General features: G+C 41.9%; 1 protein-coding gene across 1 annotated transcript in view; it reads right to left on the bottom strand.

The window, feature by feature from the left end:
- Positions 1-279: 279 nt before the first annotated feature.
- spra (sepiapterin reductase a) overlaps positions 280-19,767 on the bottom strand; it is a 52,144-nt gene continuing 32,656 nt past the window's right edge. Inside the window, exon 5 of the mRNA XM_084053979.1 lies at positions 280-380. The gene's annotated coding sequence lies outside the window, so the exon portion shown is untranslated. The remainder of the gene's footprint in view (positions 381-19,767) is intronic.

The following is a 19,767-nucleotide window of genomic DNA, read 5'->3' as shown; positions in this document are numbered from 1 at the left end:
GTCCAATTTCTGAGAATAGGTAAGCCACACATTTTTGTCCCCATTTGGTAGTTTTCTGATGAACAAAGCCTCACTAAAGTGTCTTTTATTTTCTTTGTTTTTCAGATAACAAAAGAACCAAATGGACCCGTAAGGGTCCATTTGGTTCCATTTGTACACTCTCAGAGTTACACACCCATAAGGGGCCATTTGGAAGCCCATGAGGGTCCCTGGACCCCAACTGTAGACCCACTGGTGTAGCAGAGTGTTTCCAGTGAGCCAACATGCACAACATCAGCAACCCTGACTCTGTTTGACCAGAATAGAACAGAGCCTTCATTAGTATCATTGGTAACACCTGTGAATGTCTTCATAATATGGCTGCTGTGAATAGAGCCCATAGGGGCCTCGCCCTCGCGCTCCACATCCTCTTCTTCACTGGTCGTCATGATGGCCGTCAACTTGGGCTGGCTCTGGCTGCTGCGCTGCTATGAATTGCATCTTCCTCCTCATCTTCATTGCTCGTCGTTGTGACCATCATTGTCACCTGGGGCTGGGCAGCCCTGCTTGTGCCAGTGCTCGTGCTGCAGCTGCTGCTAGCCTCCAAAACATAATTTTCGGTTGTCTCGACACAGGGCTGCTTGGGGCGCCATCGGATCGCTGATTTTTGTTACAAATGTATCAAATTGAACTCTTCTTTTTTCTTTTCTTTTTTTCAGACCCTGAGTCATATTTCCTCCATTGATCTCGTTCTCTCGACATTGTGTGTTTAACAATTCAAGACAAGTTACCAATACCACCAGGTGTAAGGTGTTTGGTTGATTATGTCACATAATCAACCAAACACCTTACACCTGACCTGACCACCACCATGTGCCAATGTGTCCAGATTTTAGGTCTGGGATGGACTCTTACTAAACGTGATACCTCTTGAAATTACCCGAAATAATAATGTGGCCTATACATTTATATATGTTTTTACACCTTTTAGCTTAGATATTACAATGGGCTTTGTGAAGGATAACTTCTCCATTTTTTTTTTCATAGATAGGCTTTTTTAGCATATCAGTGTGCCACTTAGACAGGCTAGATGCTATAGCCTACATAGGGCATACTGCTTTTTACGACTTACAAGTTCAAACAACATACAACAGGCAATGCAAATTACATGGGGCAAAAACAAACAAAAAAACACAATAACAGGCTAATTCAAAAAGTTGAAACCCCTGATAATGCCATCGTAATCCAAAGGTGATCTAAGGCACGTTTGGATTGTCTTTGTTGTGGAGAAAAGTCTCTCAACACAGCAGGATCTTAGCAGAGGGTTATGACAGTGTCGTGTTTGGAAAAATGTTCGCACGACAGCTGTCCAGTAGGCTACCTGCTTATTGTGGGGAGTTAATTCCTGATTCTCCATTTGATGTTATCGATTAACCAAGTGTCTGGTTCAGCTTCCGCGATTACAATCCCATACAAATCACATGGATGGACCCTTTAAAAGCCAAAAGTATCAGATCCAGGTAGGAAAGAGGCAAACACTGTCATAATTTCATGGCATTATAAAGCAGCAACGGGTGCCTCTTCTTTCTCCCCCAATGCGGGACATAGTCCTTCCACCTGGACAGCGGAGTCGTTTTTTTCCGGCGATGGCCAGACCTGGAATTTCGTAATTTTAGGGCAAAGTCCACTTGGCCTTTGGTGTTGTCACTTCCACCATGCCGTGACAGTTTACGGCTTACGCCATGGAACACACACTTCGCCAGCGTATATGGCGACACAGATTTCAAGCCAAAATGGAAGCCCCTGAACCAACTGGACATGGATGGACTGTGACAGTGATAGCAACCTCATAAACAAATGGATGACAGGATTTTACCAGCTCTGGAAACAGTGCTACAGTACATCTGCTCAGATGGGACTGCCGCAAGTCATGCAGTGCTCTAACCTGTAAATGGGCCGAAGTAAACTCAAATGTGTCGGTTAGGGCTGCCATAATGCTCTTGATGATAGGAGACAACATAGATGCACACGCCAAGTGAGGATGACGATATCTATGATTAATGATCTCTAAATATATGACACCATCCCACTATATTGGTTTTCAGAAAGATAATAATTAATTTAAGGGGGTGGGGTCTTTTGGTGTCATAATTACCTAAGATCAAAACAGTTTAATAGTAGTATTTCACAGCATCGGGAGTCTTTTGGGCAGTTTAATGCTAAATGCAAGTGTAATATTTTGGGAAGTTTTTGTGACTTTCAAAAAACAAAAATGAATACAATTCGACCCATTTCTTTAAATAATTCCTCTATATGCCATTTTTTTCTGCATTGCAATGTTTAAGTCATTCCCCATCAATTCCAGACGTGGTTCAAGACATTCACCGTTCTATAAGGATTTGATATCAAAATGTAACTCTTCGGTGAGTACTAGCATAAAAGTGGCGTTAACAGGTAAAAGGGGCTTAAATGATACCATGGTCATGTGGGAACAAAAAAACATTAGAATTAGTCACCAGAAAATGTTATTCATGAAATTCTGGAACAAAGGTTCAATACCCATAAGGATCTGGTGGAAAAAATTAAAACCTGGTTACACAAAGTAGACAGACAGACAACTGACCTTGCCTTGTATCATCAGGTTTTAAGAAGCTCTTCAACAGTGTAATGATGTTTTGAACTTTAGAGTAATTATGCTTATTTGTATTGTTTGTACATTTCAGCAAGGCAATTCAGTGTGCTTTACACAAAACATTTATAGCATCAAGAAGCTCATTATAAAAAGGATATGTGTATACAATTAAAACTAGTTAGACCTGAGAATAGTAAATAAGAATACAATACAAATAAAAATATGATAATACAATGACAATGCAGGTTAGGGCAAATAGAACAATATTCAGGTTGAATTTCAAAGAACGTGATACAGATACAGTATGTGACAGGAGTTAAAGATAAGGAATAGTTTTTGGTCAAAACAACATTTTGATAGTAATCATTGTTATAGTGTGTTCAGTAACAGGGGTGTCCCGTCTCTCCAGCTCTTCAATTAAACAGAAAATTTATTTCCAGATGGTTCGCAACATTTCAGCCATTCAGGAGAGAGTACCTATTTATCAGCTTCCCAGCAAGCACAATGACGTCATGACGACGTTATGATGACGCCCGGTCATCACCCCGGTGACGTTCAGGACTAGGCCATATCACAGCCCATATGGGGATGATCTTTACGTAATTTACAGGACGTCATCACCGGGACATCATATGGACATTTGGACAGCAATTTTGGGTGATGAGAATGTGTTTAGATGACGTCCTGGAAGTGACGTTTTTGTGGTCAGGATTAATTTTGGTTGAAATCAGGTGATATTCTGGGCCAGATCTGACTTGTCTTGGTTTGACTTGATCTAGCCCCAATCGAGACGTCACTGATTGGTCCGGGTCCTGACTGTGCTTGCTGGGTTTAGTTTTACATGGTTTCAGTTCCAATTGTGTCTACTCATTTGTTTCTTTGTGTCATCACTTCCAATTTCACTTTTTTTTATCCTGTATGCTGTATGAGTTCTCTCCTGATTGCATACGATTGGTATCCAGATCTGGAAATGCATTTTCTGCTTATTAAAAGATAATCAGACTGAGTATGAATAAAGGTTTTGCTAAAAACTGTACAAGAGCTTTTCCCCTGTATGAATCCTCATGTGTCTTTTCAGATTTTCAGTTTGACGCTTTTGATACAATTAATCCCCATGTGATTTTTCAGTCTTTGAGTATGAGTAAATGTGTTGGTACAACCTGTACAACTAAAAGGCTTTGCTCCTGTAAGGCAAAAGGCTTTTCCTCTGTATGAATCCTCATGTGATTTTTCAGACTTGAAAAATGGTTATAGCCTGTGTTACAAACTGTACACGTAAAGGGCTCAGTAAAGGGCCCTTCACCTGTATGAATCCTCATGACCTCCCCTAATTCGTTTTATTACTACAAATGTCTTGTATTTTTCATATTTCTGTATAGTACTTTTCACTGTATGTATTTTACTATCGTTGTTCTATTTGCTGTGTTGTACAGCACTTTGGTTGGCTTCGGAGTTTGAGTTGAGTTGAGTTGAGTGGTGGCAAGGACTCATAATGGAGTGTTAGGTGCCAACCTGTGACCCACACAGAGTGGAGAGAGAGATATGCGCACTGGATCTGTCAGTGGCTTTGCGATACAATAGTCTCGGTTTGTGCTTTTTATATTATTCAGCTTGTGGGTCATTCAAATCTTTTTTCTTCATTATTACCACTTTGTTGAGACTAGCAGAGGCGCCTCTCAATAAGTTATATTAACTTTTTTATCTCTGCCAGACTAGAACGGCCGACAGGTGGAAAATATGTTTTCGCCCCTGTCCGTGAGAGTTTGAGTCTGTGAACAGCTAATCTCAGGCACCGCTCAACCTTTCTTCATAAAACCTTCCACGCACACTCGGACGGACGGACGGACAGGGGTGAAAACAGCTTTTAGCCGTCCGGCCTGGTGGAGATCTAAATAATTAATGAATATTAAGTTCATTGAATCTGACCGGACAACAAACAAAAATAGTAGTAAAGTATTTCAAGTGAGTGAGTTGTATCACTATATGTCAAGTGAATGCGGCACACAACATGCGGCACACAACAGCAAGCGTTTTTCTGTTTTTCCTTTTTATTTTTTTCTGGGCTGATCAAGGGCCCTTGGTCAGTCAAGGCTCCTAGAACCTGCGCATGAACCTGCGCATGAACCTGTGCATGATGAGCAGCAGGACCAGGAATGCTAACAGGGCCATCATCCACTGCTGAACTATGAGCATGTTCATCATGTCATGGTTCCTCTTCTCCATAGAGGTGATGACGTTCTCCAGCACATGGTTTCTCTTCTCCGAGGGGTAGAAATGGCCATAGATATCTTTTGCTAAGCTCAACAGTGTCATGAAAACATCCAGTTCTTCCTTCATGGCGGAGAACAGAGAGATGTTGTGAGGCGTGGGTAAAGCAGAGAGGTAATGAACTGCAGGGCTCCGTCGGAGACTGTAATGATCAAGCAGACAAAAATATAGGATCATTATCTTTTCAGTTCCTTTCTTTCTTTCAATCATTTTATCTTATTTTATTTTTTACATATTCCCACAAACTGATACATGACTCACTATATAAATTTAACCCTATCACAAACAAACTATATTTTCAGTTCCAGTTGACTACAGAATGTAGACAGTTGACCCCACAGAGGTTGACGAGAGGGGGTCTCCTCTCCAGCTAAGTGTTTGATAGTTACAGTAATCTTCCCCATACAAGTAAATACAATAGAGGACGTTCAGAAATTGTCATTTTGATCAGTGTTTTATTGCAGTAGACAGTAAAGGAAATGTGGACCAAACCACAGATCTTATCAAACCAAATCATATCTTACAATTAAAATGTTCTTACTGTAGATTTGGGGTAAACAGCTTGAGTACCACTGTTGTAATAGACGTTGAAACAAAGGCATTTCTTACAGTACCCTACATGGACATACCGAACTAACTAACTAAGATAAGATGACTCATGATATACAATGAAAGGATTATCCACACTCTCTTTAGTACCCTGAGCACCCAGTTAAATTGTATGAGACCACTACACCTCGACTCCCCTTGAGTTGAGTGTGCCTTCTCCTGACGGACTTGATCTTGCCTTAAGATGACTCATGATGACATTACATTTATGGTAATTGTAATGTCAGCTACAGTAGGTAGAACAGTGCTATTTTCAACATTATAATCCAGGCTCAGAATAAGGATATGATATGAAGTATAAACAGTTGGCGTTTTCAGCTACAAGGTAACAGAATGATAAATCATCATGATAAAATCAATAATAATAATACATTTTATTTGTATTGCACTTTACATTTGAAACAAACCTCAAAGTGATATCATCATGATAAAATCAATCATGTAATACTAGACTACGGTGAGCTCAAAAAAACAGTTGAGCTCACAACTTATTTTGTTAAGTATTAATTAGTTAGTATAGTTATGTTTAGTTGACCTCTTTTAAGGGCCATATAACTTGTTTATTTAGATGCTGTAGGTTATTTGAACCTTTGGGAAGATAAATCACATTTTTAGTTTTGAAAACCTGTGTTGCCTTGTGCTTGACTGCTTTGTCCACAACAACAAACCCTGAGCCAATTAATAACAGTGTTACTCATGCCTTATTCCACAGCTCAGAAAATGTCACAATTGAGTGTACTTAACACATATACTGCCAATCCCGAGATATCTCGAGACATTAAATCCACCCGTTACCTGCGTATCCCGAGATACGATTTTTTTTTGGTACCATCCTTGATTTTTTTTTTTCCTCATGACGCTTCCGACCCATCCTATGAGAAAATGTCCGACAACCGTTTCCGGTTCGTTTTTTATCTTGAAAAAACAGTTTTTCCCTGGTTTTGGCTAAAGATCATGGTTTTCACACGGTTTAAAAAACGAATGGTAAGCTCCGGTTGTATTTTCTTTTCTTTGATCGACGAACGGTTATCCTCTTTGTGTTTAAAAACGATCTGATAGCCGATCGGAGGCTAAGCTAATCTAAGATGGCCGGTGGGGAAACGTCACAGCCACGTCACAGCCAAACGGATATGACGTTTGCAGCCTCTTTAAGCCGCTGATACCACAGAAGAAGAAAAAGAAAAAAAAGTGTAAACATTATGAGGGCTCGTACGTCCGTCGTTGCTGTTTATAAACACCATCCGATCGCGGATTTTAATGGATATAATTTTTTGGTGAACGGTTCAAAAGGCTATAAAACTCAAAAACGCTGGCAGTGGGTGAGTACCTTATGAATAAACTCTGGCAGGGAATATGTTAAGATAGTCAGAAAATATCAATTCCAACAATATTTTTCAAGTCAGTGTGAAGAAAATTCTTACCTGGCTTTCGGTGAGAACACTTTTGACAGTGGCATATAAATTCAGTTCAGCAATGATCAGATTTCTTACCATGGGTTAACTATGGAGGAGTTGGACACGCCTTTGGACACTGAGCACTATAACTATAAAGATAACTATTTTATAGTTGGTGTGAACTCTGCCATCCACTTGACAATTTTTAAAACTATACTTTTATAGTTATAGTGCTCAGTGTGAACGGCACTTTAACCGTATATTCTGTTGCTTTGCATACTTCCTGATCTTTGAGATAAATACCAGCACGATGAGGGTGACAGTGGGTGTGTGTGTGTGTGTGTGTGTGTGTGTGTGTGTGTGTGTGTGTGTGTGTGTGTGTGTGTGTGTGTGTGTGTGTGTGTGTGTGTCTGTGTCAGTCTGTCTGTCTCTCAATCGGCTTTGCTAACACTTGCCCATACAGTATATTTCATGGGTTTGTGGCTTGATTTTTTGTGTTGAAATCCCCATTTGGGTATCTTGACTTAGATCACGTCATATAAGAACTGTGTTCCAAAAATAAACACACCACCCTGGCGTTTTTGTCAGGGGGGTGGCTCTGCATCGTTTATGATATTCATTATTCATTATGAGTATGTTTTCCACCCCGTCCGTCCGTCCGTGTGTCCTTGTGTCCGTGTGTCCTTGTGTCCGTGTGTCTGTCCGTCCGTCTGTGACCAGCTAATCTCTGGCACCGTTGTCTTGATCGCAGCGAAACTGTGCACACACACTCCCTGGATGCCAATTCAGAACCTTGCCCCAAATTCTTCTCATGGGCCTTTCATAGCGCCACCAGGAGGCCGATTTGTGCAAAATACATTTTTTGACAGTACTCCTACAGATTTTGTCCAAAAGTCACGCAAATCGGTACACAGTATCTCTATAGTCATTAAACGAAACGGGTCTTTCAGATTTCTCATATTCCATCCTGCTTGGCTAAAAATGTCCTCCAAAGTTTGCAGGAGTGCTCCGTTTTGAACAAAATGCCTCAAATCATGAACACAGCATGCAATTTCCGTGAAATTTTGCACGCACAGTCCCATTAGGCCGAGGAAGAACTACCATTTGAATTTTGTCAAATCAGCCTCATGGTGGCGCTATAACAGGCCGATTTGTGTTTGTACCTAGATCTGCACTGATCTGTGTAAAACTTTGTATGCACACTCCCTAGAGGTCAAGGAAAAACCTTTGCCCTGCATTTTTCACATCTGCCTTTTATAGCGCCACCAGGAGGCCGACTTATGTAAACCACATTATTTTATACTACTCCTTCCAATTTTATCCAAATTTCACGCAAATCGGTACACATGATCTCTATAGTCATGTGATCATGACGGATGTGTTTGATTTTTCATAGTCCATACTGATTGGCTAAGATTGACATCTAAAGTTTGCATTATTGTCTTGTTTTCAACAAAATTCCGCAAATCATGAACGCACTGTCCGATTGCGGTCAAACTTTGCACGCATATTCACACTATGTTGAGGAACAAATGCCACCCTTTTAACATTGGCCTGTTATAGCGCCACCAGCAGGTCTAATTTAGCGAAACAAATGTTTTTAACAAAATGCCTCAAATCATGAATGCAGTCAGTGTCCGATTGTCGTGCAAGGCCTAACAAGAAATGGCACCCTTTTCACGTTGGCCTATTATAGTGCCACCATGAGGCCACAATAGCCTACCTGACCTGGCGGAGACCTGTGCTCCGAGGAGCACTTTTTCTAGTTCATATTTGATACAGCCTGTTTCTGGCGAAAATGGAATTAATTCTGCTTTAAAAGTCTTAAGAACTACTACTTCCGGGTCTGAAATCACTGTCCCTACAGCAGCCGCGTTCATGGGAAATGTAGTCTTTGGGTTGTTTGACTCGTTTCTAGTGTTTAAATTGTGTTACTCTTTGGGTAAATGTGTACATGTACACCTTCAGTCGATGCTTCATATCCATATGAGTAAAATCGCCAGGGCGGTGTGTTTATTTTTGGAACACAGTTCTTATATGAAGCGATCTAAGATTCCCCAATGAGGATATCAACACAAAAAGTAAAGCCACGATCCTGCGGAAAAGCACCCTCTACTGGCAGTGACGTCAGGACTTCAGTGCTCTATACACTCGCATCTCTGTGACCACATTGTACGTGATGTCAGTGTGTCGTGGTCTGATACAATGTATGTGACTCGACTTTCACTTTTGTTGTCAAGTGATTGTTAAGTGATTGGAAATTGCTTCTGCAAACATTCTCTTGTCTGAAGTGCAGTTATCTGTCATGTGTTCACTGATCCAGTCACCACTCAATGTGGACACAACAACTGCAAAGCCTGTGTCACACGTTACTGGGATACTAATGATGCAACCACTAATAATTGAATTAAACGTAACCTCAGTAAAACTAGGCCTAAAACTATTATTCCTAAACTTAACTAATAATTGGGGGCGAGGGTGTTTTGGGGCGAGCGTTCCGGTTAGCCAAATCAGCTGGCTACCGTAAGTGAGTACAGTATATTATGCTCCTAGTTTCTAGACAAGGGTTTCTCAAAGCAAAAGTCAGTAAACCTCAGTATCTCCACGCATGGTAAATCATTTACCATGAGTGGACATACTGAGGTACCGTAAATGATTAGTTTAAATGTCATCATACATTTCTAAGGGGTGTAATCTGTCATGGAACACGTTGGCAATGCAAAACAGACGGTTTAATCCACTCCTTTACATCCTACAATGTATCCAAATAGTGTGCAATGAAATCACTGTTTTACAGAGGACTTTAGACCCACGATGGACTACGTGTAAAACACACCACACGCACGCACGCACACACGCACGCACGCGCGCACGCACGCACGCACGCACGCACACACACACACACACACTTTTCCATCAGACCCTACTCTAGCTCTCTGCGAGTGTGTGTATAATGCACGGGACAGGAAAAGCTTTGCCAGCGATGCCACTTTTCAGCCACAATGGATGTTTGAATGAGTGGAGCAAACATTGTGAGAGAGATGTGAGTGAGAGATGTGAGATGTGAATGTTGAAAGAACCTCCCCCTTTCTGAACTTCCTGTGAACTTGGGAAACTCCTCTCTGCTTGCACACACAGACATACACACACCCCACCCACCGCAGTACCTGTCGGATTCACTGAGAGCAGGTACGCTTTCTTTTCTCTGTCAGAGTTAATGTTTTTATTTTGTTTTGTAAGCGGTGTTACACAACAATATTCAATCATAAAATGCTACTAGTAAACTTGTGAATATGCAGAGGTATCTTATGGTCAATTACTAAGTTGTTATATGCACTTTTGCAACTCCTATAGTAGTCAGGTTTCCCAATATACAGGAGGGTTCCTAGTGTGTAGCTGATCTGAGTTCTGTTGTATATTTTTGTATGACTGTATGCACCGGAATGTTCATTTTGTTTCTGTTATGTGTTTACATCTTTGATTGCATTTGGTATGTTGGAACTGCTGTGTGGTTAATTGTATTGTCGTTGTACTACATGTTACATCGGGTTTCATATAATACTGAAATGCACTTTTGCTGTTGATAATATGAGTTTAGCTCTTGCTCATTTGATTTTCCTATTTGTCTAATCTGTTTAAGAAAGTATAGCTGATATATTGCACTTTTACCTTAGCGCTAGGTGTACTGTTAGATGCTTGTTTTAGAAGAGAATGCACTTAATACTTCTGGTGAAAATTAGTTTCCTTGCCTACCTATGTTTAATGCACTTATTGTAAGTCGCTTTGGCTGCTAAATGACTGTAATGTAAGTTAATAAGAATGCAACGTGCTGCATTCAATGAGAGGAGGAGGGTTCCTTGTGTGTAGCTCACTCGCAGAGCTGTGTTTATGTTTCCGTATGAGTCACATGACTGTACAGTGTCACCATTCCACTACCAGTAAAACAATAAATAAGAGCAACCAGCAACTACATTGTTCGTGGTCCGAGTCCCTTCTTCCCAGCAATAGGAGAACACTACGCAGCGGTTTCAGGCGTTAACGGATGTACTGCCAACCAGTTAGACTGACCACATGCCTGGCACATGTTACACTGTGCACGCGTACAGTAGGCTATAGATAAGGTACGATTGGGTACAGAGAGCATTTGTCATAATTTGAACAACTGGCACACCCAAAAGCCAAGACATGACTCAAGGTCCAAGAGGTTTTATTTACACGACAAGGGAGAGAAGGGGGGGGGGGTAGACTAGGTTCCGTGAGGATGAGGTGAGCTTGCCTGCTGCCAAAAGGCTTTATTCACAGCAGCCATATTATGAAGACATTCACGGGTGTTACCAATGACACTAATGAAGGCTCTGTTCCATTTAGTCTAGCACAGTGGTTTCCACGACCCCCTTAAGTCTGAGAGTGTACAAATGACAGTGTACATTTGTACACTCTCAGAGTACACACCTGTAAGGGGCCATTTGGAAGCCCATGAGGGTCCCTGGACCCCAACTGTAGACCCACTGGTGTTTCCAGTGGGCCAACATGCACAATATTAGCACCCTGACTCTGTTTGACCAGAATGGAACAGAGCCTTCATTAGTATCATTGATAACACCTGTGAATGTCTTCATAATATGGCTGCTGTGAATAGAGCCTACTGAAGTAGCTTTTTGTCGAGGTCCTTTTGCAGGGAAATGGGCTGACTGACGCTGAGGCTGTCATGGTATAAAAGATCCAAATCAGTCGCCACGACTGATTTCAGTCATTTGGATTTCATAGAAGCCAGCATGTCTTCTATGGAAGCATGTCGTGCAGCGAAAATAGCCGATCTACAAGCTCTCAAAGCGTCTGCGACGCATTGAGAGCTTGTAAATTGTTATCTATTTTCGGTTGTTATTTTATGATTAGAGTGTTTGAAGTGGTCAAACTAGCAATATGTTCAGAAGCATCATCCATCTTAATAGTCTCGGATATTTCATATGAAAGCAAAGGTTAAATCCTCAATCTGTGATTTCTTCACATGGTTGGCAGTATGTAGAACAGCAGGAACAATATTACTAAAGACTTCATCATTTTACATTATTGTGTTAATTGTTTTGGAAACAGCGCTAGTGTGTGTGTGTGTGTGTGTGTGTGTGTGTGTGTGTGTGTGTGTGTGTGTGTGTGTGTGTGTGTGTGTGCGTGCGTGCGTGCGTGCGTGCGTGCGTGCGTGCGTGCGTGCGTGTGTAGTGTAAGTTGAATCCATGAGCCGTTCACACAGTGTAGTCAGGACGTGTACCTAACTTGTCTGAAATGGAGGCAGAGAGAACATAAATGGGTCATATTTTTCTTTAAAAGAAAACATTTGTGGTGTAGAAAAGGCTTTCGCACACCTAGATTAAAAAGTTTTATTAGCAGGTGCGTAGGCAAAAACGAGTTGACGATATCAACAATAAAAGATGTACCCCCACACAGCCACTCCATGGCACGGTCAAAAGTTTAATGTGAAGCAACATTGCGATCATGTAGACCTGATTGATTGATTGATGTACTTTATTTAGTAAGACATGAGAATAACAGTACATGGAAGTACAAATTCACAATACAAGGTCTACTAAACTGGAAGACTCATTAAGCACTGAGCTTGTTTAAGATGAGATCCCCATGCACACAAATCATGATGACATATAAGAGACACTACTATACAGAATGTCATACAATCAGCTTACAGGTTACTGGTATGAAGAGTGACACATATGTAAAAGAGAAGAAAGAGAAGGGGGGGGGGGGGGGGGGGGGGGGTAGGTTAGGACTTGGGGTAGGTTAAGACTTGGACAGGGGCCATTTTCAAATTGCAGCCTCCTGAAGGTGTATCTTTAGGGCAGTTTTGAAAGTGAGTAGGGTTTTACACTCCTTTACTCCTTTTGGTAGGGCATTCCACATTTTTGATGAATAGCATGAGAACGAGTTAATTCCCTTTGTTGAGCCAAATCTGGGTTGAACATTGTGGAGCTGCCTCTGGTGTTATGATCATGGACTTCATTAACATTTTGGAAGTATCTCCAGGAGGGGCGAGATCCAAATGTGGCAGGGGCGTGCGCCGCGGCGGCCGCCGCGTCCGCCACGACCGCCACGGCGGGTGGCGGCCGTCGTGGCGGCCGCCACAACCGCCGTCACGACCGCCACGGCGGGGGGCGGCCGTCGTGGCGGCCGCCACAACCGCCGAGGCAACCGCCGCGTCCGCCAGATCCTCCGCCATAACCGCCGCGTCCGCCAGATCTTCCGCCATAACCGCCGCCTCCGCCGCCGGCGCCGCGTCCGTCAGATTTTCAGCCATAACCGCCGCGTCCGCCAGATCTTCCAAAATGTGGCGTTGGCGGGCGCCGCGGCGGTTGTGGCGCTCGCCGCGAGCGCCGCGGCGGTTGTGGCGAACGCCACGACCGCCGTGAAAACCGCCCCAAGCGCCGCGAGCGCCACGTAGGGTCCGCCATCCGATCCATCGACCATATCTGCGCTCTTCTGGCGCAGCCCCCCCCCCCACATGTCCCCCCCACCTGTCAATTTACTTGAATTATTATAATTTTAATGTTTATATGATCCGTAAATTTTATATTTTCATGTGGTATCAGGCATGAATTTATTTTAATTTATTTTATTATTTTATATCATTTATTTACATGCGCGCAATTACACACGCATCTAACTATTGGACTCAGCTCTGGGGACACGGTGCGGCTGCAGAGTTCACCTTGAAATTTGTCATTACAATTTTACTGTAGCCTAATCCACAAAAGTGTGACTGACTGTTAATTCCTTGAGTCAATACATTGTGTTTTTATCACCGGTGCCAGTATTATTATTATTATTGTTAATAGACCTTGCAACATAGAGCAACTTAAGTGCTTGCAGAACTTAATAATATAAGCACACTTATTCTCCAGGCAGACAGACAGAAACAGTCTGTCTGTCTGTCTGTCTGTCTGTCTGTCTGTCTGTCTGTCTGTCTGTCTGTCTGTCTGTCGGTATATATACGTGCATAAATTAAGCTTGGGTCATTGGTCAATGAACCTGGTGTGTCGGTCAGAAAATAACTGATCTATAAACTCACAACTCATCGCATCCTCATTCATTTCACTGGTCAAATGCAACAGACAGACAGCCAGCCAGACAGACAGACAGACAGACAGACAGACAGACAGACAGACAGACAGACAGACAGACAGACAGACAGACAGACAGACACGGTCAGAGACGCACCAGTACCACCGAGTGCTAGTATGGAGCTTGTTGTTGCGTCTTTGAACAGTTCACACAGCGAGCAAAACTTGGGGAGCCCGATTTGGGGGCTATGCAAACAGGGACTATTAATTAACCATGCTACAAGTAAATAATATAACACACAATTTGGATGAAAAGGCGCATGTGTAAATGAAAATAAAATAATATATTGGCTATAATCAAGTCTACTTATCAATCTGTCCGTAAGTCCGTCCGTCCGTCCGTCCAGACAGACAGACAGACAGACAGACAGACAGACAGACAGACAGACAGATCTGTCTGTCTTCTTATTGACGTAACCATGGTAAATATAATTAGCTTGCATAATGTTAATAGCCTAGTATAATAATATAGCCTATCATAATTATCTTTGGTTATAACCGTGTAGCCTACAGTATAATATATTTATATTATCTATCTATCTATCTATCTATCTATCTATCTATCTATCTATCTATCTATCTATCGCGCTGCAGCTTGTTGATCGGCTATTTTTGGTGTCACGGCCTGGATCGGTCTGTCTGTCTGTCTGTCTGTCTGTCTGTCTGTCTGTCTGTCTGTCTGGCTGGCTGTCTGTCTGTTGCATTTGACCAGTGAAATGAATGAGGATGCGATGAGTTGTGAGTTTATAGATCAGTTATTTTCTGACCGACACACCAGGTTCATTGACCAATGACCCAAGCTTAATTTATGCACGTATATATACCGACAGACAGACAGACAGACAGACAGACAGACAGACAGACAGACAGACAGACAGACAGACAGACTGTTTCTGTCTGTCTGCCTGGAGAATAAGTGTGCTTATATTATTAAGTTCTGCAAGCACTTAAGTTGCTCTATGTTGCAAGGTCTATTAACAATAATAATAATAATACTGGCACCGGTGATAAAAACACAATGTATTGACTCAAGGAATTAACAGTCAGTCACACTTTTGTGGATTAGGCTACAGTAAAATTGTAATGACAAATTTCAAGGTGAACTCTGCAGCCGCACCGTGTCCCCAGAGCTGAGTCCAATAGTTAGATGCGTGTGTAATTGCGCGCATGTAAATAAATGAAATAAAATAATAAAATAAATTAAAATAAATTCATGCCTGATACCACATGAAAATATAAAATTTACGGATCATATAAACATTAAAATTACGCAGGTGTGGGGGGGGCTGCGCCAGAAGAGCGCAGATATGGTCGATGGATCGGATGGCGGACCCTACGCGCTTGGGGCGGTTTTCACGTTCGCCACAACCGCCGCGGCGCTCGTGGCGGTTGGCGAGCGCCACAACCGCCGCGGCGCTCGCGGCGTCCGCCACAACCGCCGCGGCGCTCGCGGCGAACGCCACAACCGCCGCGGCGCTCGCGGCGAGCGCCACAACCGCCGCGGCGCCCGCCAACGCCACATTTGGATCTCGCTGTCTCTCAGTATTTTGACAAATACAGGGGGATCCCAATGTTGTGGTGTATCTTGAAGACCAGGCCCATAGCAAGTTGCTGTACTCTGTCCTCAACCCTAAGCCATCCAATCCTAGCAAAATGAGCAGGGGTTAGATGGGTTTTGTGATTGAGGCCAAGAAGTAGCCTTAGTTTGTTTTGGTTTGTTTTTTGTTTGGAGCCTTGTTTTTAAGGCCTTGGAGGTGTTGTGATACCATGAAGTGCATGCATAATCATAATAACCTTCCTCAGCCAGTCAGCCTGATATATTTTATTGTTAATATCACCTTTATTCTTTTTAAAACATGTGAATAGGGACACTAAGAATATCAGCCATTTCCTCCATATAGTTTATATTTGTAATGTGTTTTATGTTTTGGCGTCTTCCTTCCTCCTCTCTCCTATGGTCTCTGCGTCTTTCTCTCAGGAGGTTAAGGTACGCCATCTAGTGGACACCTTGGGAATCTCTCAACAGTAAAATACTGTGAAGGACACATCATTAAGGTGTTTATTGACAACAGAATAATCACCCAAACTAACTGAGTTGTGCTCTGTAGATATTCACTGTATAGAAAGACTGCTACCTTTTGTATGAATTCAGAGAGTTCAGTTGTTAAAGGTATATTTCACTTTCAAACATGTTTGGGGTCATTTTAACGTCTACTCAGTGAGCACCCCAGACAGCTTTTAAGTTTCTTATTAGATTCGTCGGAAAAAAACTGTTCTTGGTTCTGGTGACTGATATTGTCCTGTTAATACATGAGGGGCTGTGTTTATTTTATTTTATTATTATTATTATTATTATTATTATTATTATTATTATTATTATTATTATTATTATTATTACCCTTATTATTATTACCCTTATTATTATTATTACCCTTATTATTATTTTAAGTAGGATTTATGTATTTTCATTTTCCAAACTAATTATTTAAAAGAAATTACAAAAGTAATTGAAAAAACATGGCCCTCTCATGCATTAAATTAAAAGGACAATATCAGTCACCAGAACCAAGGATGGGTGTTTTCAATTAATCTAACAGGGTTAAAATGTAGTTTGAAGGTTTATATAGGAAGGGGGGCGTATAAAATGTATATCAAACATCTAAATACTGAAACAAGCAACGAATACTGTCTGGGGTGAAACACAAAAGATTGAGTAGACGTTAAAATCACCACAAACTTGTTTGAAAGTGAAATATCCCTTTCATCTTATCTGATCGCACAGTATCCGAGGTTTGAATCCACTTTTACATTCTGATGCCACAGATCCTGTTCAGGAAAGAACCATCAGTTGTGTGTATAATGCCCCATTTAATGCGTGGTTCTCAACCTGAGGGTTGGAACTAGCCTCGCGTAGACAGTAAATATGATTATTTTGAGCGGTCTCCTGTTCAAATATGATTATTTTGGGGCAGGCATGCATTGGTCTTGGGACGCGGTAACACGCCATGCAACCTCTTTTTTGAGCAGGAGCACACGCACACACATGAATAGATATGTGCGGCATGGATAGATAGGGGCGGCAGTGGCTCAGGGGTAGAGTGGCCGGGTAGAGTGAACTGGAAAACTGCAAAGTTCCCAGTTCGATCCCGGGCTGGGGTGCTCCCCTAGAGTTAGTGTCGAAGTGTCCTTGAGCAAGACACTGAACCCCTAATTGCTCCCGATGAGCAGGTTGGTGCCTTGCATGGTTTCCTCCGCCATCGGTGTATGAATGTGTGTGTGAATGGGTTAATGGCACAATCAATGTAAAGCGCTTCGGATGGAAGTGCTATATAAATGCACCATTTACCATTTTAGATATAAAAAGAACCTTAAAATCACACCTTAACAAAGGCTGCCGACTGCCGGTTGTCACACCAGCATGAATTAGCATAGGATTAACATAGGATTGAGCTTAGATGTAGGCTATATCAATTGTCCATTGTGTGACCTTTTACTTGTAGGCCTAAAAATACAATAAAACCATTTTTTAAATAAATGAAAAAAAAATAAATAAAAAAATAACACGGCCCCCTCACGTATTAGGAGGGCAGGATGAGTCACCAGAACCAAGGATGGGTGTTTTTGATGAATCTAACACGTTAAAATGGAGTTTGAAGTTATAATGGGTTTGTATAGGAAGGGGGAGTGTCTGATAAAATGAATATTAAATATCTAAATACTACTACTACTGTCTGGGGGGCTCACAAAAGCCTGAGTAGACGATAAAATGACCCAACATTTAAGTGAAATATCCCTTTAAGTAAAGGGATAAAGAACTGAAGATGAGACGTTAACATCCTAGTGTTTGTGTACTGTCCAGGAATCAACCATGGATGCGGATGATGTTAAGCACAGGCTCAGTGAAACACTGAAGGAGATGCCGGACCCACTCTTCCAGAAGTTCAAGAGGCATTTGCAACAGCCTATCCTCGCAGGTGAAGAGCCGCTAACTGCAGCCCAGTTGGAGAACGCCGACATAATGGACACCGTCGATCTGATTATGAATACGTATCTCCCCGACACAGTTCAGCAGCTCATACTGGACGTTCTGTGGAAGATGAAGATGAAAGGGCTTCACCAGTTTTTTGCATGTGGAGGTAGATATACACAGACACACACACACACACACACACACACACACACACACACATACACACACACACACACACACACACACACACACACACACACACACACACACACACACACACACACACACACACACACACACACACACACACACACATATGTATGCTTGCATGCACGGACACACGCACGCATGCGCGCGCACACACACACACACACACACACACACACACACACACACACACACACACACACACACACACACACACACACACATACACACACACACACACACACACAGAAGCCATTTCCGTATCCACTATAGACCGGAATTGCAACCTGCTAAGCAAATTGATCCAGTCTACTTTGACACAAAACCTAATGCTTTATGCCATCTGCTTTTAGTTCACATTATAGATAAAGGAACACACACACAGACACGTGAATGCACACAGTCCTTGTCCCTTTAATGCCCACAGTGTATATGGAGATCAGGGTGATAAAGACCTAATCACCCTGTTGGGGTTTATTTCTCAATAATGACCTGCTCCCCATCGATTATCCCTTGCTTAATCTGCAGGCGAAGAACCATCAACTTCAACGGAGTGAGTCACCCAAGCTGAAGGTGAGCTGTCACTATGAACACATGTCTGCCGTAACAATGTTCAATTAGCTACGCTGTTCACACTATGTTTAGCAGTCCCACATTGAACTACATTAATGTCTCCAGTAAAACTTCAATGTTCTCTTACATTTCTCTTATGTTTTCTCTTAACTGTCTGTTAAGAGAACATATAAGCAAAGCCAAACCTGGATGCACCAAACTGCTCTTAACATCGAAATGTGTTCTTACCCAGTCGTGCTGAATTATGAATCCCACTTGATCTTAAATTAGATAACGCCCATAGGTAACACCTCCTATACACTAAATAAGGGCAGTTTTTGAAGATCCGGCTCTGCGGATCGAGTCCGGGTTTTCTTCCTAATTCACATAGTAAAATTAACATGAAATTCCATCCATGCTGGATTTTGTGATGCTATATTGTAACGGCCAGCCGTATTTTATCCCGTATTTGTGTAGTTAGGGTTTATTTATATACATTTGTATTATATTATGTGTTATTTTGTATTACTGGTATTATTTTGGGTTATTTTGGGTTCATTTTATGTTTCTGTGCTTCTGGAAGGTGGTTAGAGCTGTGGTGACTGTGCTGATTGCCAAATTCACTGACAGCTGTGGCAAATTGACAGAGATTGTCCCTGCCCATGTGGAATTGATCCTGTCCGTGATTCGCTGGTTCCACTAACGCTCCGGCCACTGATTGGTCAAATGACATCATCAACTTGCAACAGGCATTGTCCTCTTGAGTAAAAGATGAACTGTTTCTAAAATAAATGAAATATTTAAGGTGTTTTTTATTCAAAATGTTTGTTATAGAGGTCAATTAGAATGTATTAAGGCATATAAGGCTTATAAGCCCCAGGGATCCTTTTAACACGCTGAGGAAGGCTTGATGCCGAAATGTTAGTTAAAAAGTACCAGAAGGTTTTTTTTTTTTAACTGGCAGTCTTGCCTCAACTCCTACAATCCAAGTGCGTATCAGAGAGAGGGGTCACCAGTTCAAATATGATT

This window comes from Gymnoscopelus microlampas (assembly GCF_963454915.1).
Source record: "Gymnoscopelus microlampas genome assembly, chromosome: 4".
Lineage (NCBI taxonomy): Eukaryota > Metazoa > Chordata > Actinopteri > Myctophiformes > Myctophidae > Gymnoscopelus > Gymnoscopelus microlampas.
This window is presented reverse-complemented; position numbering and strand designations above follow the sequence as displayed.